Here is a 24,425-nt window from a genome sequence, read left to right on the forward strand (position 1 = left end):
TTTCAGAAGAAAAACAGATTAATGCTCTCTTAACTATGACTGCACTAGTGGGTACAGCATGCAGTCATGATTTCCAAAACAATTATTTTGAATCTAATAGCTCTCCAACTTTTTCTCTGGTGCTGCGACAAGGCCCCTGATTTAATAGTGCACCAAGCTGCTAGAAAGCAGAGGTTAAAGCTGTGATTAAATGACTAGGGTGAGTGGTATTGAAAGCTATCACCACGTGGACAGTTCTGAGACTCCAGGAAGAGGATGGGGGAGGGGGTCTGAGGAAAGGGGTAAAGAGGAAAATGGAACAAAACAGGAAAAACCAACAGGCAGCTGAGCTTTTCAATAGCATTCGGATACTGCCAATTTTTCTTTTTTCCTTTCTTTTTTTCTTTGTCACTCCAAATGTTAAATTGAGGTGATTATAAACCTCTTGTTTGTTTTGTTTTGCTTTCAGTTAAAAAGTGAAAATTAAAAGACAGTGGGAATAAAGTGCGGAGAGAGCTTTTGACAGCTGATGGATAGAAAGCCCATTACCCATAATCATAATAATACAAACCCACTGGACAATGCTGGGGGAGGGAACCTCTCACAGGAGAGGAACTGGAAAGGACCCAGACCTGGCAGGCCCTGGGGCCATCAGAGGAATGAGATTGCAAATCCCTGGGGGAGAAGCATTGAAGGCTGCCAACACAGCTAGCTTTGAAAGCTGCACCCCGGGATGACAAAAGAAAGAAGTAGAACTGAAGGTGCACTGATTGGCAAGGGTAGGAAAATGGAGGAATAGGCTGCCAGCCCAGAGGCCCAGAGACCTGAGAGCAGAGGACTGTGAGGCGCAGACAGAGCTACAGAATGAAGCCAGATGCCTGAGACAAAAATGTACCTAATCAGAAATCAGTTAACAGAGTGACTAGCTTTGAATATAGGACAAGAAACACAGAAATTAAATAAATAGACATTTCTTGGTCTAGTAATAATAGATCTAATGTTTTCCAGTGGGGGGATACCTATGGTATCTCATTTTTGTGTTGCAAGTTGTATTGACCTACAGAAAAGTCTATATATCATAATTGCCCAATAAATATTCAGAGTGAACATACCTTTCAGTAGGTACCCAAATTTAATCAAATGACTATTATTACCTTCTGTTTACTACTCATCCCTCTGCACCCAGGTGGAATCACCATACAGATTACGAACAAGACAGAGTTTGGACATTCTGTAAATGAGTCCTTTGAGATGCTCTTTTGTCTGATCTGTTTTCCTTAATATCGTTTCTAAGATCCATCCATGTTTTATGTCATAGATTTTTGTTCTCATTGCTGCATAAAATTTCAATGAGTGACATCGCAAACTAGTAACTCATTCTATCTTCGATGGTTATGTGAGTAGTTGTTAGTTTGGGGCTACTAGTCATAATCTCATGAACATACGAGTGTTGGTATTTAGCTCCCATAAGTTTTGGATTTATGTTTATGAGTACAATTGAGTGTCATACAGAATATAAATATTTAGCTTTGATAGTTATTGCCTAATCTTTTTCTAAAGAGGTTTTACCAATTTAAACCCATCCATTCCTAGCCCTTTCAACCCTATGTCAGACTTTGTGTTGCTCCTTTTGCCTTTCAACTAGAACTATAGTGATACTATAGTAGATGGATCTGAGAAATATTTTAAAGCATTACCTAATGTGCTTTCTCTTTTCTTATCTCTTGAACTCCATGACTCTACCCAGGCAGTAAGACAAGTCCTATGTCATATGGCTATCAGATTGGATGAGATGGTAAAGGTGACGTGGAGCAGAAATTCCCATTTGTCTAAGAAAAGAACACATGGGCCAACCTGGAGCTCTTAAACTGAGATGGAGTAACATCAACACTGCCTTCCCTCATTAAAATATTAATTCCAGTGACAGCACTCGCTGCTTCCTTTCCCTGCATTCATACAAATGTTCTTTTACTTAAATGTTAAGTACTAATAAATAGTAATGCAGTGAGCCAATGGAGACAAATTCTCCTAAGCATTTAAAAGGAAACAAGAGTGAAACCTGCCTATGGTCCAAAAGGTAGGATGATACTTGGAAAATCACTTCACTTCTCTGGGCTCAAATTGCTAACCTGAAAAACCCACAGATTGTTCTATAAAATGTGGCTTATGTTTTGGGTAAAAAATGTCCCCCAAGATTACCTTATGAATGTCCTAAGCTTGGTGATCTATTGATAAGTTCATAGCTGAATGGGCTGGTAGGAGCCAGCCCCTGGTCACTGAGGTGTAGCCTGGAAGGGTGTGTCTTGTCACTGGCCTATTCCCCCTCTCACTTCTCTCTCTCTGCCTCCCAGCTGCCATTTGCTTCTCCAAGCCACATCATGATTTTCTTGCTTAGCTGAAACCCAGAAACAGTGAGATCAACTAGACATGGACTGAAATGTCTGAAACAAGTCAACATAATATTTCTTCCTTTAAGTTGTTTACCTCAACTGTTCTGTCACAGTAACAGAAAGCTGATTAACACAATGGGTACCATATTCAACTACATCTACTTTTGCCCTGTTAATTTCTTATTTTGAGAAATATGTGATTGTTCCTTAGCTAGAAGACATGATGTTTATTCTCTAATTTTAACTTCAATTGCCCTTGGAATTAAAGTTAAATTGTCATTGGCATCACAATTTAGGAAGAGTTAGAATTATATTTCTCTAATCATCAAAAGTAAACTTCAAAAAAGAATCTTAGCCAAGCATGGAGCCACCTGCTTGTAACCTTAGCCCTTGGAAGCTGAGGCATGAGAAGTACCATGAGTTTGAGGGTAGTCTGGGTTACACAGTGAATTTAAGGTCAGCTTGAACTACATAGCAAGACCCTGTCTAAATATAACACCGCCAAATAAAAATTAAAATAGAAAAATTCTAAATGTTTTTCATTCTTACAAAGAACACTTCTAATACCAAAATGTAAAGGTATTATTCAAGTGAGAAAAAAACCTTATAACATTTCTTGATTTTTATCAAAATGCATCTCTCACAATTTTGATATGACCATAGCAACTGTGATGAAATACTCATCAAGTGTATATTAACAAATATTCAATATAAACAGAAAAGTTGGGCTATGATGTTTGCTCAACATTCCCTTGTTTTCTTTCTAGACCCATTCCACACTCACTTGCAGCTGTTTAAGATATTACTATATACAGATTTTATACATTCACATTTGCTTAATTATGAAAAATAATTGAAAAGATTTCTGCTGGAAGAAATGTAGTTGTGTTTCCAAGCCACAAGTCTTATCTGGATGCATTAGAAAGTAGAGTTAGTCAACAATGTCTAAGGGAAGGGAAACTAAAAAACCATCCTCAAGTTGTACTCTAAGAAGACATGAAAAAAGCAGAGCTAGGAAATACTGTTAGCAATAAAACAATCTCCATACACAATTATGCATGTGGACTATCTTCTTCAGTCTATCAGAAAAGCATGAAAATTTTCATCTTTAGGGATTGAAAGTAAACACTAATATGAATGGCAAGCAGGTAAAACTCAAGTAAAAATCATAATCTAAAAATAGTTAATATAATTAACAGTTTTGTTTCAGTGTACTAACTTATAAGCTAAATGAAGGAATGGATATTATTTTTGAAAGAATAGGCTTCACTGTGACTTATATCTCTCTGTCAAAAGGCTAAAGGAGGAAGAAACAAAAAAGAACAGAAGTTCCTCACAGAAGGGACTTGACAATCTTTTATTAAAAGTTCTTTTCGAAACATTCTGCTCTGAAGGGCAGGGAGTGTAATTCTATGGAACGATATGCCAAGACCTGAGTTTGATTCTTCTCAGAACTTCAAATAAGATAAAATAAATAAAATATGACTTCAGTGAGCTTTCTATCTTGAAAACAAAATAATAGAAACTAACAATTTTTTCAACATAGTGCTTCTCGTGATTTCCTGTTGAATCTGTTATATTTCTATTTAAAATTATGCATTTATTATAGAAGGAAATATAATGATAAGGAAGACTTCCATGACGTGTAGATTGGTTCAGACACAGAGAGAGAGAGACACACACAAAGAGAGATAACAGGAGAGATAATAAGAATCTATCTGAGCCCAGCCATGTAAATCATGGAATCAGCCTTTGTATCTTTTTGAAAATGCTAATTGGACATGTATGGCTTTTTAATAGAAATATTTAATTTCATATAAAAATCATTTCACTTACTTTTTTGAATTAGCTAAAGACTACCAACTATTCAATCCATGAGTTTATACTTTGGATTTGCCCAAATCACCATCACCTAGAGAGAAACTCCAAAATCTATGACAAAGCTATTTGACTACACACTACAGTCAATAACAGAACACTAGTATTCAATATATATTACATACACAACAGCATATATTTGACATTGAATGCATGCAAAACATTAAACTAAATTCTTTACATATAATGAAACATTCAATTTTCAGAACAACTTTGCAAAGCTAATGCAATTGTTTTCTGCTATTTTATAGAAAAGGAAAATGTTACTGTTCAGGCAAAAAGCAATGGCCTCAAAAGTTCAAATGTTCAGAGGTGGGGCATTGGAAGCTGACTAGATCATGGGGACACTAACCTCATCAATGGATTAATCCATTGATGAGTTCATGGCTGAATGTGCCGCTTGCAGTTGGAGGAAGTAAATCACTGGGTGTATCTTTTTGAAGGGTGTATCATTCCTCTGGCTCTTTTTTTGTCTCTGTCCTTCCCTGCTTTCATGAGGTGATCAGATTTCTTCCACTATGCCTTTTCACCATAATGTTTGTTCCTTGAAGACAGCTGACCATGGACAAAACCTCTGAAACCATGAGCCAAAATAAACATTTTCTCCTTAAAATTGTATATGGCAGATATTTTGTCATGGTGACAAAAAGCTAATATAGAAACTAAGACCAAAAAAGTTAATAATATTGCCCAAAGCCTTATTGTAAACAATGGAACCTAAAACAATCACATGTGATTATATGCTTTAAAATGATGTTATGTTTCATAAATAAAAATAAATAAACAAACAAACAAACAATTCTGCTGCCATAACCCAAATAACAAGAAAATGAGGACCACAGATGGCCTCCCATCTGTGTCTAATATACACCTGGGAAAGAAGTGTCACCTGAATCTATTTCACATCACACAAACAGCAACACAATTTTGCTAATTATCTGGTTAATCCTGTTAATTTCAGTGAAGCAATGAGGCTTCAAAATAAATTTTCTTTGGCCTGAAACTTTGATTAGACTATGTCAATTGAAGAAACTAGATAGTAAGAAGTCATCACAAACTCTGCTTAGTCACATTCAACTATGATCCATTATCTCTTATTCAATCAGGAGTGAAATTTGGACATTCTGCCTTCAATATTATGGATCTTTGTTATCATGTAATATTTCAGTTCTGACAAAAACTGCAACTTATCATTTTCATAGATTTGCTGTGTATATTTGAGTATATGGTGAAATCAAAACTTTGCGTGCCAGAGAAGCAGGTTAGAAGATGAGGGGGGTGGAAGGAGAAAGGTCAGAATGCTAGAAATGTGCTGCTTTGATTATAAGTTAGTAACTTTCCCTCTCAATTGAGAGACCTTAAATGATGTGTGTGTATTTATCTTAAAGGCCTCTTGTAGAGAGGCTGTAACTGTCACCAAATAAATTTCATATGATCATTCTTACACCCATTTATTTCCCATGCACTTTGAAATAGAAAAGGAAGCTTGATGTCATTCTCTAGATCAGATATTAATTCCTCGAGGCGTTTGATTTTTTTTGCAGTTGAATGGTGATAAAATGAAGCTATTTTGAAGCACATTAAATCTGCAAATTTGAACTTGCTGATGCCAATGCTCACTTTATTGCAAGGTATCCTATTTTCACCTTCATAAAATTGAATGCTAGCATGTACCATATAATTAAATTTAGCTGTACCAAAAGCTCAAATCTATGCATTAACTACTAAACTTTGATAAAGTTTACTACAATTTTCTTCATCTCTAATGTAGGTAATCTAGTAGGTAGTTCAATTACGAGGTTTAAAGAATTGTAAAACCAGACATATGTACATTTCTGTTGTCCCTATCACAATAACACAATATTATTGTGGCATAGTTGCCCATGAGTGGCAGGGCATTCTTTTTCTCTGGGATGTGGGACTCCACCCAACAGAGTTGCTCTGAGGCAACTGGAAATTAGTTGTCGCTCTTAAAGATTAAGACTTGGGCTGGGGGTTTAGCTCAGTGGTTTTGCCACCTGCTGCTCAAGCGCAAGGACCCAAGTTTGATCCCTGGTACCAAAAAAAAAAAAAAAGAAAGATTAAGATTTATAAAATACATTCTGGCTGGTCACCAGAAAATAAAAATTTTGCAAATCTTGGAAAATTTGAAGTTGCTAAAGGTGGCAATTGCAATCTGTTCTTTCAGCGGGATTTTTTTTTTTTTTTCAGATCAGCTCTGCAGGAAACCTAGAAGATAGAATGGGAAAAAGGACAGAGGAACAGCTTCACTGAAACAGAAACTCACAAAGAACTAAACACAGAATTTTCAAGCAATAGATGTGCTTTTCAAGGGAAAGGTCACAGCTCCGTCTAATCAGTTACTCTAATTCCTGATGAATATTTGTTTTTGTTTCTTCTAGCACTGCCTAATAAGAATTCCTAGTCTTTCCTGAATAATCTTCACTCATTCCCCAACATGTGCCTATTCTTTGATCAAAACAGACGACAAATATTTTTCCAATGCACACTTCTCACCTCTCCAGTACCTCACACATTTTTTTCTGTTTATCATACAGTTTCTGCTCTCTAGGTAAGTACAATCTACAAGTTAACAATTTCATTTCCTCTGAAAATGTTCTCTGTCCTCTGCCCTAATCTTCTCAAAAGTACTGCCTACCCATGCTATCTGCATTTGCTTAAATCCTGACACCCTTCAATCCATTCTGTTTGCCAAACTCTCCCATAACTATCTGTATCTTGCTTTAGATAGTAGTCACAAGGCTGTTTAGAATTGTCAAACTCATTCAACTGCTTTATGAGCTGATCAATTTGCATTAATTGTATACCAACTGAAATAAATTAAAGGTTTTAATGCCTTCACATTGAATACGAAGCATAATTTTTACCCCCGAAAAGGCTCTGAATGATATTACCTTTGCTTAACTCTCCAAATTAATCCTGTGCCACCACCTTTTGCTCATATTCTTCATTTTGTTTAATTTCTTAAATATGTGAGGCTCTTTTCTCTGCCTGGAAGGGATCGACTACAATCATTAACCATCTATAATACCTTCATCTGTCTAGACTGAGTCTCCATTTAATATTGATCACTATATTATCGAAAATACATCATCTCACTTATAGTCTTTATTACAATTTTAAAATTTATTTCTAAATACTTAAAAAATTCAAAATTGTTTGTTTCACTTTCCTGTGCTTTTTAAAAACATCTGTCTTTCCATTAGAGCATGTGTTCTTCAGGGTAAAGCTTGAATCTCTCATGATCATTTCCTTTGTAGACTCACATTGCCTGTAATGCAGATATAGATATATAGATATAGATATAGGTATATATTTGTATTTCTTAACGTTCATTGAACAAAAGGAGTTGATATTACACAATGTTCTACAAGACAAGTAGCCCTCGTTTAGTTGGCAAGGTCGAAAGCCATTTTAGGCAGGGGAATGAATATAGTAAATACAGAAATATGATGTAATTACACACATATGCCCAATTGATGGAAATGAGGCTGTATGAAAGAAAAATGGACAATGAAATAAGGAGAATGAAAGGGAAAACTTCAGAAACATTAATTTTTTTACTGTAATTTATTTTAATAGGTATTAACTCCTAGTATTTTAAAAGTTTTTGATCGTGATATGTCTATCACTAGTGGGATAAACACTTTACCCAAGCTTTGGTTTCCTCTGTAAATAAAAACAATTCTTAATTTCAATCTCTAAGCAAGGAACTTAATGGGAAGGTCTCCCACAAATTGGTACTGACTGACCAGACAGCATTGTTTCATTGTTTTTGCCCTGGTCATCCAAAAGAAAATAAATCTAGCCAACAATTTTCTGACCTTAGCAACAGGATATCAGGGAACATGTTCATGTAATGTTCTGAAATTTTTGTAGATAATTAGCACCATCACACAGTCTTAACACAGTCAGAAATATTTATGACCTGATATTTAGATTTAAATAAAAATAATTGAAAGATAGAAACCCTGTGATGCTAACTCAGAGAGTAATCTTTAGCAATAAACATCAAAGGAAAGCAAATAGCCAGATGGTTTCAACTCACCCGGCCAGGAAAGGGAAAACATAATGTTTCAAAATTATCATCATTTTGAAGGCTCGCTGTTTCTACCTTATGGGATTTTGTCATCTAAATCTCCAAAGGATAACGAGTCATCTTTATACTGAAGACAAAAAGCTGCTGTAGGACTTGGAGGTGCACAGGAAACAGTCACTACCACCTTCATTATTGGAGAAACAGCTGTTAACCAAATCTGTGGAAGAGAAACATGATATATTCTGACATGATATTGTGCTCACATATCATAGAGTAATAAATAGTTTGCTCCATGTTGAAAATGAAGTCATGTCAAGGAGTAACTAAAGCAGTATCACTGGTCTTATAGAATCAGAACCGCAGAATGGAAGAAGTTCTTAAATCACAGGCATTCATCAGGTCCTAGAGTCATTTCCAAATAAATGTGGAATTGCTGCTTCTCTGGGTTCAGATTATCCCAGTTGAAGAGGGAAACTAAAACACCAAGGTGTGTCCATAACAGAGGAAAAAATACAAAGGAGAATTTGGAGACAAAAAATAGCACGGTGTAGTAGAAATCAATGGAGAATTTTAAAGCACAGAGAAATGGACTAGTAAAAGTATAAGGACATTTAAACACAACTTAGGTCTTATATTTAAGAAAACCATCATCATTTCCATGAAAAAAATGAATTCATATAATTTATTTTATTATATATATTATTATAGTATTCCACAAAGCTTAATTTTCCAGAAATATTGACTTTAATCCAATAGAAAGAAGACACCTAGATAAAACTCATAGGGATGGAGTGAGCTTCCTAGGAATGCAGCAAGTTGCATGTTTCTGGTCAGATATATAGTGTCAGGGATTGTTTCTTCATCCTCAGTTCTGTTCTCTGAATCAACTTGTCTGTTTTTGTGCCAGTACCATCTTCTATTTATCATTGAAGCTTTGTAGTATAACTTGAAATCTGAGATTGTAATGCCTCCTGCTTTGCTCTTGTTGCTTGGAATCAATTTGCTATTCTGAGTCTCTTCTGGTACCCCATGAATTTTAGGATTACTTTCTCTAGTTCTGTGAGGAATCCATTGGTATTGTGATTAGGATTGCATGAAGTCTATATATCAGTTTTGGAAATATGGCCATTTTGACTATATTGGTTCTGCCTAGATAGCAACAGAGTCTGTCTTTCCATTTTCTTATATCCTCTTTGGTTTTATTTTTTAGATCACTGTACTTTTTGTCAGAAGTTTTGCACTTCCTGTTTAGGATAATTCCTACATTTTCTTTTTTTCTTGATACCTTTGGGAATGGCATCATTTTTCTAATTTCTCAGAGAGTTCGTTATTGATGTACAAGAAGGCAATTGAGTTTTTTTGTTTTTGTTTTTGGTACCAGGGATCGAACTTGGGTCCTTGTGCTTTTGATGCAAGCGTCGGAACCACTGAGCTAAATCCCCAGCCTGGCAATTGAGTTTTGTGTATTGATTTTGTATCCTCCTACTTTGTTGCATTTGATTGTGAATTGTAGGAGTTTTTCGTGGAATTTTAGGGGTCTTTTATGTAGAGAATCATGTCATGTGCAAATAATGATAATTTTGTTTCTTTCCTAGACATATCCTTTTTATTTTTTTTTCCTCTTGCCTGATTGTTCCTGGTAATGTTTCCAATACTACTTTGTATTGCACAAGAGTGGTGGTAATGGACATGCTTATTTTGTTCCTGATTTTAGAGGGAATGCTTTCATTTTTTTCCCCATTTAATATGATGTGGGAAGATTTTGTATAAATAGCTTTTACCTAATTGAGATAGGTTTTTCTAAAACTATTTTCATCAGGGTTTTATTTCATAATGAATGGATGTTGAATTTTGTCAAAGGCTTTTTCTGTGTCTATTGAGATGATCATGTTTTGTTCTTGCTTCTGTTTATGTGATATAATACATTTATTGACTTCCATATGTTGAACCATCTTTGCATAGCTGGGATGAATCCTACTTGACCATGATGTATACTCTTCTTGATGATTTATCCCATTCTGTTAGCCAGTGTCTTGTTGAGGATTTTTGCACCTATGTTCATGGAAGAGATTGGCATGTAGTTCTCTTTTTTAGTGAGGTCTTTGTGTGGTTTGGGAAATAGGGTACTGTTAGGTTCTAGGAATGACTTTGTATGTCCTCCTGTCCTTTCATATTTATTAAAGATTCCTGTAGTTCCTGTGAAATTCAGCACTGAATTTTTGGCTTTTCTTAATTGTTAGGCTTTATTTTTCTGCTTCAATTTCAATGCCTCTTTTTACATTATTCAAACATTTTAATTCTTCTTGATTCAGTTTTGATAATTCTTATATATCTAGGAATATGTTCATTTGTTCTGAATTCTCCAGGGTATAGAAGTACAGATTTTCAAAGTAGTTGCTAATAATCCCCTGGATTTCAGTGGTATCAGTTGTGATTTCTCCTTTTCAATTTTTAATGGAATTGATTTGAGTCTTTTTTTTCCTTTTTTGATAAGATTGGCTAAGGCTCTTTTTTCTTCTTCTTTTTAAAAATAACTTTATTATCTGGAAAAATAGGAACAAAATCTTTGTAAATAGGGAGGAATGGAGAGATTGAAGGGAGGGCTGGGCAAGGGTGAAAAATAAGAACCAAGAGAAACTATGTAAAGGTGCAAATTTCCAATGGTGAATGTCATTATATTGTATACCTAAAATGTACCAATGATTAGAATGAATAATCGATAATGCAAAATAGGAAGAAAAGGTCCAAAGGGGTAGGGGTAGTGGGAGGGGCAGGGGAAAAGAAAGAAGGGAAAGAAAAATACTGAGAAATGGAAAAAATGGAAATAAAGTCTTTGTAAATAGGGAAGGGTGGAGGGCATGAAGGGAGGGCTGGGAATGGGGAAAAAATAAGAACCAAGATGCATTATGTAAAGGTACAATTCCCAATGAGAAATGTAATTGTGTTGTATACCTACAATGTGCCAGTAAAAGAATTTAATAAAAAAATAAATAAAATAACTTTATTATCAAACACACACACATAAAAAAATTAAAACCATTCAAAGAGGAACAATGCAATGCAATGTGCTGATCTACAACTGTGTTGATGTTTATCTGATCTTTTTTTGTCTAGAATTTTTTTATGAAGTTGGATACATCTTCATTGTCTGCATATATTTTTATACTTGTTATTTCTTCCTGTTGAATTGATACTTTAATCAATATGTAGTGGCCTTTTTTGCCTCTTCTGATCAGTTTTGACTGCAGGTTTACTTCGTCTGAAAGTAGCATAGCCACTCCTGCTTATTTTGGGGCTTCTTTTGAATGGAATATTATTTTTCATCCTTTGATTTTTATTTATGAATTTCCTTTTGGATTAAATGTGTTTCTTTTACACAGAATACTGCTGAATTTTGATTTTTTAATCAGTTTGCCAATCTGTGATTTTTGATTGGGAAATTGAGAACACCGAGAGTTATTATTGAAAGGCGTTGACTTATTCTTGTCATTGCATTTCTTGTTATTGTTGCTGCTGCTGCCTCCCTCCAACCTTCTGCCTTACTATGCATCCTGCCTGATGTTTCCATTCCATTAGGCTTGTTGACATTGTTGGCTTCCTCGTCTTTTTCTAGGATAACCTTGAGAATTTGTTGGAGTGCTATTGTGGTTGTCATAAATTTCCTAAGTTTCTCTTTGTCACGGAAGTTCCTTATTTGTCCATCAATTTTGAAAGATAGTTTTGGAGGATAGATTAGTCCAAGTTGGAAATTGTTTTCACTTAGAGCTTAGAACACTTCACTCCAAGAAATCCTGGCCTTTTTGATTTATGTTGAGAAGTCTGCTGTAATTCTAATGGGTGTACCTTTATATGTAAGTTGTTGCTTTTCTCTCACAGGTTTTAAGATTTGTTCCTTGCGTTGGACTTCTGGGATTTTGACTATGATGTATTGTGGAAAGTTTTATTCTGATTGGAACTTTCATTGGTTCTATAAGCCGCAATTATCTGTATGCTAGTCTTTCCCCATGTTTGGAAAGTTTTCTGTAAACAGGTTTTATTATGCCATTTGTGCTGTCTTCTTTTTTTCATTAATTCCAGTTAATCTTAGGTTAGTCTTCTTTGCACCATCTAGCTGCTGTTAGATTCATTTTTCTTCTCTCTTGTTGTGTTCAAGGCATTTCTGAGTGTATGGTGACCTGCATCAGCCCTATCTTCTAGTTCTGACACTGTGCCTCACATAAGCATTTATGTTGCCCATACTTTCAATAGAATATTTTAAAACGTCTTTTAAAGAGCTAACTGATTTTTAATATTTAGGCCCTACTGTTCATAAATTGGGAACTAATTAACTTGAATAAACATGTTTAGAAAGGCCATTATTCTTTAAAAACTTGAGAAATTGCAATTTAGAAAAAACTTGCTTTAAAACTCTTTATGTAGGCTTACTGGAGGCAAATGTAGTCTTTCAAGAGCTGTTTTTATTTATGTTTCAATTTGTTATGAAATATATTTTCCTGTTCTCTATATTATGGTAGAGAAATAACAATTCAAATTGGAAAGGATAATAACAAAGGTTCATAATAAGAAATAAGAGTAGTTGATCCACCTAGTCAAATACATCCCTAATTATTCATACTATTTGTATTTAATCTTTTAGATTAAGACATACAACAGTATTTTACTTTTTATAAGTGTTTAGAGAACTAGCAATGCTAAATGAGTCTTGTCCAAGTGTTATTAGACAATTCAGAGAAAATGGGCTCTCTTTTTCATACAAGTCTCACCTGGGCTTGAAGAATATTCTCTTAAATAGGATATTTTTCCTTCCCTACTGTTTTATATGTTTCCACTTTCTCAGTTTCAAGTCTCTGCTCCACTTTCCAAGGTCATGGTCATGCCTTATTTCTGGTTAAAATCTTATAAGTATAAGTTGAATATTCCATATTCAAAAGGCATGGGATAAGAAGTTTTTCAAATTTCATATTTTGAAATATTTACATGTACATGATGAGACAGCTTGAGAAGGGTAACCATGTCTAAACACAAAACACATTTGCTTTCATATATACCTCATTCACTAGCCTATAGAAATTGTATACAATATTTAGTGCACTCAGAGTTCATGACTCGTCACATGAAGTTGAGCGTAGCATTTTCCATGTTCAACATCATGGCAACACTCAGACTGTTTTGGATTTTGGAGCATTTCAAATTTCATATTTAGGGTTAGGGATACTAAATTTATATTTTTCTCTAATCTCTGAGACTGGAGGTATCCTGAGAAAGAAAGTTGGTTAGTGATTTCTTTTTTACTTGCGTTTTAACAGCATATACTGTCATCTTCTGTACTTCCGATTATATTCTCAAATAGTTTGCCCTCCTAGCATCTACTGTAGGTAGGTGGCCATATTTACTGATCTGAACACCTACAGTTTCATAAATGAGTAATAAAGTTTTTACTCAAATTCAGCAAATATGATTTTCTTTCAGGAATTTGGAATTGATATTAAAAATCTATATAGGGTTTTTTTCTTCTACACTTTTGTCTTGAGAGAACCACTAATAATAATAAGGATGGATTGAGTGATTGATTGATTGATTTTGCCAAGAAACCTGGAGAAGCAGTCAGGGAAAGGAGAAGAATAAAATAAATAAAGACCAGAATATTGAAGGGTATCGGTCACTTTCCCATCACTGGGATGACAAACACAACACCTGCAATATTAAGAACAGATTGTTGGGCTCATAATTTTTCTGGCCATGCATAGTTGGCTGGCTCCTAAGCTGAAATGGCACAATAGAAGGGCAGGGTGGAGGAAAGCCTATCAAACCATGGTCACCAGGAAGCAAAAAAAAGAAAAAGAGAGAAAAAAAGGACTGTAGGGAGAAGAGTAGACCATCTAGGTCACTCACCACTTCCAACCAAGCCCCACCATTTAACAGCACATTCAGCTATGAACTTTCAATGAATGAATCTCCTAATGAGCATAGTGCCCACATAATCCAATCACATTCCAAAAGCCCCACCACCTCTGAACACATGAGACATTTGGGGGACAATTTAGATCTAAATTATAATAAAGGGAAAACCATATGGTTAGAAAATAAGATGGAGTGGGAAAGAAGGGAAGAAAAAGACAAAGTCAGAAATAGGACATGGGTGGCCTTGGCCTTAGTCCCTGAAAAAGCATCTATCTCTGCTTCCACACTAGGAGGAAAAAGGGCTCCCTTTGTGTATTCACTGTGGCTCCATGGAAGTGCTCCTTTGTTTTTCCAATAAATCATTAGTATTATTATATATTCTTTTTAAATATTACATATTATATTATATATTCTTTTAAAAGAATTTCAGTCACTTGAATTCCAAATATCCCAAATAGGAGAACTCTCTCCAAGCCATTCCCTCTCTTAGAATGTCCTTTGCCCTATTGTCTATTTTACTTTCTTACTTTCTTCTTTATTCTTCAAAACTTCTTCATTAAGTGTGTCACAATAGTTTAGATCATATTTATGTGTATTTCATCTTACATACCATATCCTTCAAAAAAAACTGCAGATATTTTCTGCCACTCTCATTTGACAGTCAACATGCCCCTCAAAGATGTTATTCTTCAACTTTCCTAAAGAAAAGTAGATGCATCATGAGGTGGCTCCTATTAGAATTTACCCTAAAAATATTTCACTTAGTAAAAAAAAATCATTTTTTAGTTGTGTCACTACAATGAGTGTAAACAAGTAGAAAACTTGCACTGTGCCAATAATAAAAATAACTCTCACTTTCCCAAAGATCTCAGCAGCTCACCTAGTATCCCAGAGCTTGCTGCTGCTATTTCCTCCCAGAGATAAAAGAAAACAGAAGACTCAGTAGAAGATTAAATGGATCTTGAGGAATCAGAATGTGACGTTCATTTATGGGGCAATGAGGAGTGGAAGTGACAAAGGAGAAAAAGTGTGTGGAGCATCAGCCTTTCTAATCTCAGAAAACAGAGGCACTCCTTGGAGCTGAGCTCTTATTGACTCATCAAGGGAATCACAGGGCAAGGCTGAGAGAAACTCCAGAGGAAGCGGGGATTTGAGAAACTTCCCTATAACCTTGCCTTCGAGGACTGGAGGGTTGGGGCGGGCTTTGAAAGTAGAAGGAAACCTTGCTGGCAAACAAGCTGAAACTACAGAAAGTTTCATTAAAGCCAGTGGGGGGATAATAAAATGGGGAATAATTAGAACATCAAGAAAAAAATGAACGAAACCAGACACAAAAGTAATGCTCTAGAGGCATGGAGTTACCTGTGCAGCATTCTGTTGACAACAATTAAAAATGAATTTGATGTTTTGCCTATCCTGGGTTAAATTTTTGGTTTGCTCTGTGCATGTGTGTGTGCCTCCTATCATCTGTATTTTACCTTGGCTGCAGCTGGGTCAGAATGAAAAGTGCCATGATCCAAACTGGATTTTAATGAGGACAACTAGGTGCCTGCCAAGTCCTTGGGCATGAAGTTGGCGGAATGGGCTCACTGGTCCTTAAGGGTCTCTGCTCTAGATCTGAAAGCTCTTCAGTTGAAAACTTGGCAGTCCTTCCGGAGTCTCTCTTCCCCTCTGCCAAGCAGATGAAGGCAGCGTCTGGCTCTACACATGGAATGCTAAAAGTTGCCACGACTGTCAAAGGCCCAAGGAAGGAGAACTTCCTTTTCCTGATGCAGACAGTTCCAAATCCAACCCAGCGACCCTCAGCTGTTATCACCTTTCCTGAAACATAACAACTTTTTAAAAAATTTTTCATAAACAGCAAGGATGTCACTTTCTACAAGTACTTTGGTAGAGATCCAAGAAGAAAAAAAAATCACTTAAAAAAAAAGGGCACTGATACTTGCTGGTGTGTCTCAAGACAAAAGCTTATGTGGGAGAGAATCAGGCAATGAAGCTAAAGTTTTAAAAGTGAGCCAGACCCTAAACTTCCTGTATGTAAACATAAGGGAGGGTTTCAGTCTTTTACTGAAATGTTATGAGGGAAGCAACAAAGTTCTTTAAGCAAGAGAGTAATGTGAATTGATTTTCTTTTATATTTTAGCATTATAAAAATGATGCAGGCTGTGAGAGAGAGTTTTGAAATGTATGTATCAGAGACAGGAAGATAATAAAGATGCTATTTTGGTTATAGGTAGAATGAGAAAAGTCTAGTCAATGGGAACTTTACAGATTTATTAAGGATATATAATCAACAGAATGTATCAGTTAACTTTGCGTGTGCATTAGTCAGCTTCCTATCATTATAACAAAATACTTGAAGTAATTAATTCATAAAGAGAAAGGGTTTATTTTGTCTCATCGTTTTGGAGTTTTCAGTCTGACATCAAGTAGGACCACTGTATTGGAACTCTGACATCGTGACTGGAGCACAGTGCAGAGCAATCTGCTCACCTCATGAACCAAGAAGCAACGTGGAAAAGGACAGGCCAGGCTCCCACAGTTCTCTTTGAGAAAACACCCCTAATGACTTAAGGACCTCCCATAAGGGCCCACCTTCTGAAAGTCCACAGCATCTCATAATAGCTCCACCTTGTGGGCCAAGTCCATAACACAAGCACTTCTGGGGAAATAGCATGGAAGAGCATGAAAAGACACCATGAAGGATGGGGCCCAGTTTTCAGGTTTGAACATCTAAATGGCTGGTGCTTTCAATCACAAGGGCAGAAAATAGGAATAAAAAGTAATCTTTCTCTTTTGTAATAATGGGAATGAAATCACAGGTGTTTTTAGATCATTTGTAAAAGTGGATATAGTTTAGTATATTTTAATGTGTGTGGGGCCATGGATGTTACTGTGGTATAGCACCAAGCTAGCTGGTATCAGATCCTGGGTTTAATCCTGAGAACTACAAAAACAAAAAAGTAAGAAAAAAGGTTTGCATCTACTAAAATTAATTATTTATGTATTCATGTATGTGTGTAGTGATGTGCTTACATATTTATTTTTTTGAAAGAAAGATCCTTTGAACCAAAATAAACTCCAGGATGAAAATATATAATTCATTATTAACAACTCAGAAAGAGCTAAGTCAGTGTCTCATAGAACTTTTCAGACAGACTCAGCCCTATATGAAGATCTTCAGAGCAGATCCAGAAGACCCTTCCTATAATGAAATAGCTCTTTTAGCATTTTAAGACCATGATATTCCTTATATACCAAAAACTAGCTTTGCTGTTTCTGTATCTTAAACTAGTATTGCAAAACAAAACAAAACAAAATAAAACAAAAAACTGGTAACTATTATCCCATATATTCCAGAGACCTTTTTCCAGGGGTGGGACACAATGAATACAAACTGTGTGGTTTATTAACTATCCCTATCAAAATGTTAAAGTGAATAGTTCCTAGAAAGAAATATGGCCTTAGCTTTTACACTGGTATGATTTCACAAAAAGTGTGTTTACAAAGTCATATACAAACACAGAGGACAACTCAGGAAATGTTGCAACAAATTATATTTGCATGATTAGGAAAAGGTTTTCTGTAGAGTAATATCCTTATTTCCATTGTTGTTTCAATTCCATTCCTATATAATAGCTCTGTTTAACATACATATATAATGCTTTGTTTTATCCAGTAGTGGTCCATGTAAATCACAGTAATATTACCAATCTTAAATACATATAGTTCTGTATTGAACATACTTGGAGACTTTAGCAGATCTTAGCTATAAGGAGATCAATGGAAAATAAATGGAGTTTGTTTCCATAAGCACAATAGTGATTCTTAATAAATAATACCTGGAAAATGTTTTATAAATTTTAATACAGCAACCACAAGCCTGAAGCAATTAATATTAAATGTAATTCAGAGAAGATAATGATAAAAATAGAAAATACAAGAAATGTCTTTGGTTGTCCCAAGAGACAGAGCACAGAACCCTGTGGTTTTGGAGTGAAATACTTGAATGCTATCTATTTATAGAAAAAATAACTTATGCTATTTACTTCAGAAAGTTCCCACTGAAATAATGCATTTCAAAATGAGAAAGTGCCTTTCATGTTCAAATTTGAATATAAAATTATAAGCTTCTATACATTTTGTACCACTGCCAGAGAACTGCATTCATCTCTGTTAAGATTGTCTATGGAAATCTAGTCTCTGTCCACTGAACACAGAAGCATTGTAAACCTGTCTGACAGGAGGCCCTCCCTGAGTACTGTAAATATCCATTTACAGTAAATATCCATTTACAGTAAATATCCATTTATAGTACACTCAGCAGCTGCTGCAGGAATCCCCCAACAATAATATTTACAGAACTCCACTTCAGGTACTGTAGGAGACAGTCAGTTAGCAAACTCAGTGTCATAACTGTTATTGAAGCCAATGGTTAACTGAATATGAGTTCAATTGCTGATTTTGTCATAAGTAGATCAAATAGTGAAATATACTCATCTGCTCAGGGAGAAGAGACATCTCCCTAAGCCACAGTACTGAAAGTATTTTATCCCCAAGGAAGGTGTTTTTTTTTTAATTTTTAGCCAGTCTCAGGAATATTTGGGACAGCAACATATCCTCTGGAAAATGTGGAACGTCCTTATTTTCAAGAGAAATCTAAATGTCCCAGCTGTTCCTCCTTTCAAATGTAAGTACTTTGCTACTTGCATTATGATTAAAGTGTACACACTTGTAAAACTCACATACATAAGTGATAGTAAAGGTTAAAGAGAAGTAAAGCACTTTATCCCTTGAGCTTTGCTTTTTTTTTTGGTACCAGGGATCAAACTTGGTTCCCTGCACTTTCGAGGCAGGCACCGGAACTGCTGAGCTAAATCCCCAGCCCGAGCTTTGCTTTTAAAGTCAAGAAAATGCATTTGGAAGTTAAGATAAACAAAATGTAAGTTAATTGAGAATGTCTGCACCACTTTCAAAACAGAACTCTTACAAGATTTATGTTGAATACTAACTAGCCTTTTGAATCTTCATGTTATAGTATGTCCAAGATATAATAAACTACTTTCTCTTTACATTCACCGTTCACTCTTGCCTGGGCTCTCTCTCTTTCCTCTTTATATGCTTTCTCCAATGATCATTAGTTTATAAAACTTAAATTGGTAGTTATTTAAAAATAAATATTTCTCATATACTTGCTGAATCAAACATAAAATAATAAATATCACAAGTCTATTTTCTACAAATATGTAAATTTAAGGTTTCAAATAGTAACTGGTAACATTATTAGGAAAAAAGAGGAGTATTCCTGGCCTACATATGGAAGTGGGTTATGTGTCCTTCAACAAGTGAATGGACAAAGTAAATGTGCTGCATACCCACAGGAAGAGATTCATTCACACAGCACAACATTATTCTGTCATTAAAAAGAAGGATAACTTGCTAGCTGCATAACATAGATGGAACATTAAGACATTGCCCAAAAGATAAAAACCTCAGTTATTAGAAATATAAATATTTGAAATGTAATATGCAATAAGGTGAGTATAGTGATCAATAATGTTTTGTAATCCTGAAATTTGCTAAAAGGAGATTTTAAGGTTCCCCCAAACAGGAAACTATGTGAGGCGATGGATATATTAATTAGTTGGTTGTGGTAATCATTTCATATTATACACACATATCAAAACATCCTCTGTGCATTTGAAATATATACAATTTTTATTTTTTGATAGTATTTCAGTAAACCTGTGGGGAAAAAGATATCACCAAAGGTTAACGAAACATAATAGATCCCTAAGAAGAAAAAAGAATCTCTCATTTACTAATTTCCAACAAAGTTTTTCCTAAAATTAAACATTTTGACATGAAAAAATAATCTTAGATAACAAAATGGCCCTTTGTAAATACATGTATGTGCATATATATATGAAAATTCAATTCTATTACCTCCTTTTCATCAGTTTACTGACCACTCAAGCTATGTGAAAAAGCTATTTCCTAGTCTTCTAAAGCTTTACCAAAACCCCTCTAGAAAGATAAACAAAGACACTTTGAATCATGAATGTTGTTGCTAAGTGAATTTTGGCTTGAATTAGAGGTGTGTGATTTTAATTTCTTACTTCCACAATAGGGAAAACATTATTATCTTCATAAAGGGTAGTCCAGGTGAAATAGGAATTGTAAAGTGCAGTGCCTGTCAGGGACTCTGTAGTTCATGCTCTTTTTAAACTTATTCTACACTCAGCAAAGTGCATATGCCTTGCAAGCCACCTCTTCCATTGTCATTTGTTATAGATCTTTTTGTCCTCCTGGAATTCAAATTCTTTATCCCCCCTGAAATGGCCTAAGAATATGTCCTTCATAGCAAAAGAAATTAACACTGAATGTGTTATATACGGGCATATGTGTGTGTATGTATGCCAGACATGATATAGACACTCAGTAATAGGTCAGCTTGATTGTGTTAACATAATTGGCTTGGAATCCACCCAAAGAACTGGTGTACCACACTTCTAGGTATGTCTGGGTGGGTCGTGGTGGCATGACTTTGAGATCTGTATCTGGTCCCTCCCCACTACCTTTCTGGTGCTGTTCCCCTGCTCTACTCAGCAGCCATGAATTGAGTGACTTTGCTCTACCACACTCTTCTGCAATGTTATTTCTGCCTTAGAACCCACACACCATGGACTGAATTCTCAGAAAATGGAAGCCAAGCTAAAATTCTCCTCCTTGAAGTTCTGAGTGTCCCAGCAACAGGAAAGCTGACTAATGTATACTCCTTTTGTGCTAACTTATATAATCTTTTCTTCATGGCTTAAATGCTAAACACTCTTAAAATTCCAAGATGTGGAAATTGTGGATACATAATGTTGCACATGATGTATGGTAATGAGAAGTAGCCAAAATGTAGAATCACATTACATCTCCTGTCTTGCAGTACAGTTTCATCTCTTTATCACATTCCTACACTGTCTTTTACTCTGGATGTGTGTAATTAATCTTTGACAACTAAATTCCAAAAAACATAATAACACTAGCCCTATGGAACATAAGTAATGCAATATAAGTATTTCTGCTAATTTCATTTTTGGAATAATTATTGTAGACTTGGCACATACAGAGTTACTTTTTGCACCTTGCTGAACTCTGAATGTCACTAAACTAATGTTACATGGTTAATGTTGGAGAGACAGCTTTCTGTGCAGTGAGAGGGGATATGCCACTGGTGGCATCTCAGCAACTCTAATTTCCTCCATGGAGTATCACTGTGTACTTTGACTAAAAAGTCACTGTACAAGGCCGGGGATTTAGCTCAGTAGTTTCACCGCCTGCTGTGCAAGCAGAAGGACCTGAGTTCGATCCCCGGTACCCCCCCCCCAAAGTCACTGTACTGTACTGTTCAATGCAAGGAAAGAAGTTTGATTTTATTTCTAAAGAGATTAGACCCTTCTTCCTCTCATTTTGTCCTTAGAAAATAAAAGAAGAACAAAAGCTCTGTTTTAAAAAGCTTCCTGTGAAGTCCATGATGTTAGAATAAAGAAACATTAAGTTTAAACTCGATTGAATGTCATAGCTGTAGTGCCAGTTTTAGCAAGAACAAGTCATATTCACGGGCTCTTTGCATGCTGGTCTGTATAGGGTGAACACTGTGCCATTTCACTTAGTTCTCACTACTACCTACTGACCTGCAATTATGTTTATTTTAAGTGAGAAAATGAGGCTTACAGAATTCCATATTACTAGTCACATTACTACTGTTCAAGCTGAGGTTTGTGTTTAAGGGTTTGTTGCCCTAGTGTTTCTCTTGCTTATCTCCACATTAAAACAACAGACAAGTGCAAACAGGTTGGGAGCAGAATCAGAGAGAGGCAACATCAGTCTAAGAGACTGGAAACCCTAGATATTGGGATTGGAGGAAGACAGTGTTACCCAAAGAGTTACAGGTCTTCTGTAGAGACAAGAGGCCTTTGAATAGTATTAGTTACAGGTGAGTATACCTTTCATAATAACAATTGCTCATTAAATTAAATTGCATCAGTAAAATAATCTTACACTCAGTGGCATCTTTGTAAGGTAATGAGCCTGTTTTCACAGCCATGTTCTTGATCGTGAATGACACTGAATGGTGTGCTCCAAATCACATTCCATACAGAAGCGATCAGTAGTGTATAGTATTCCTCTCCAATACTCATTCTTTAATGAAAATATACTCTCAATTGTTACATAAGAAAATAAAACAGGGCCGGGGACTTACCTCAGTGGTTTCGTCACCCGCTGCGCAAGCGCAAGGACCCGAGTTCGATCCCCTGGTACCAAAAAAAGAAAAAAAAAAGAAAATAAAACAAATTTCTGTCTCTCTTCTCTTTATTCAAGGGTAGAATCTTTTGTAATAAAATTTACAGTAAGTAGTGAGGAAAGCTAAGTTCCTGGATTCAGAGAGCCTCTGCATATGAAATAACCTCTTCCCTCTGTCTGTTCTAAGCTTACTGATGTTTCAGGACCTGAGCACCTTAGTTATTTCTTTTTTTTTTTTTTTTTTTTGGTACCGGGGATCGAACTCGGGTCCTTGCGCTTGCGACGCCGGCGTCGGAACCACTGAGCTAAATCCCCAGGCCCCATTTTAGTTATTTCTGTTTCTGCTCACCCAGCCTTTTCTCTAACCTCTTCCAGCTACTCAAGGATTCCATTTCACCCTTATTAAAACATTTAACACAGGTTGTAGGGTTCTGGGTTGTTTGGTTTTTGCATAATGATCAGAGACTACACACTCAGAGAAAACAGGAGTCGTAAACAGACTATTGGAAGTTCTCCTCAACTACTTCTTAAATCCAAAAGTGTTCAGAATTCTGATAGAGAAAATAAACAGAAGCAAGGACCCCTTGTGGAAGTGAGAGAGCCCATGACCAAATCTGTTTATCTAGCTCCACTGTTCTTCACCAGTCCTTTTCTAAGAAGCTATTACAGAAGAAATAAGCAAAGGGCTTCATTCTGACTCAGATCTACTGAGTGAACATAAAATTCTCATGTTTCCTGTGGGGGTCATGGGGCATCTTTGGAAGATGTACTAAGACTTTAGGAGATACACAATTAGAAATCTGTCATTTTCTTTTCTTAGTTCTTTCCTTTCCTCCTCAGTATCTCTTAATTTCCTTCACCACATGCCTGTAATGTCTTTTTATCCCCATGTCTATTGTATGTCCCCAGTAAATGTTTCTTCATTTACTATTTCATTTCCTGAATAACAAAAATACATTTTGAAAATACTATAATTACAGGTATACGCATATGAAATATGCTAAGAAAATAATGTAATAATCACCATGTTGGTGTTACTGGACATATATTTATAGAGCAATTTTTATGTATGGAAATAAAGTTTGCATATTCATGGAGTATGGTTTCCATTCCACCATACCACACGAGGCAATATTTTACATCTCCTGGACTGTTTGATATTCATTGCTAATAAAGTTTCATAGAAATAAAGCTATGTGGTAATAGAATGGCAGCTTTTTATTATAGAGATGTTTCTATTATGCTAATTTGTGATTTTGACGATTTACACTAATAAGTGTAATTTCTTAATATAAACAAAACTATAGTCAAATTTCAAACTGCCTCTACCTCTGACTGGCAAATTTACATACCTCACAGTTTTATTAAATATATTCTGTAGAAATAAAACCCATTTTTTACATAACAATCACCTCCTGCTTTTCTGTGGAGAATTTGACAGCAGGAAGCAACTGCACATCTGTAATTGTTTTACCACCTGTTCTATGAAAGGGAAGGTGCTATATCCCATAGTGGTGACTGCATAATGCTTTTCTCATATTTCAAGGTCACAGTTTCTTCTACTTTCATCTTTGAATACGCTTTCCATAGGAGGAGGGCAGAGCACATTTGGTGGAGTTGATTTTCCAAGGTTTGATTAGAAATTTTCCATAAGAAAGGAATTCAATACGGATTTGTTTGAAATGAATTCGATGACTGCATAAGAGAAGACCATCACCATCTGTGACAAGCTTGATAAGCTTTTGTTTCTAATTTCCTCCTGGGAGGTCAAGACAAAGGAGCCACATCTATGAGGGCCTTCTAACTGTGTCACAACGTGTTGCAAGGCGTCACATGGAAAGAACACATGAACAGGAGAGCACCAGATTTACTCACATGAGAAGCCCATTACTATCATGATAAGAGTTTTCATTCATTTGTGA

Source organism: Heterocephalus glaber, unplaced genomic scaffold, assembly GCF_053883595.1.
Source record: "Heterocephalus glaber isolate CG9 unplaced genomic scaffold, H.glaber_assembly_v1.0 deba00000071, whole genome shotgun sequence".
Classification (NCBI taxonomy): Eukaryota; Metazoa; Chordata; class Mammalia; order Rodentia; family Bathyergidae; genus Heterocephalus; species Heterocephalus glaber.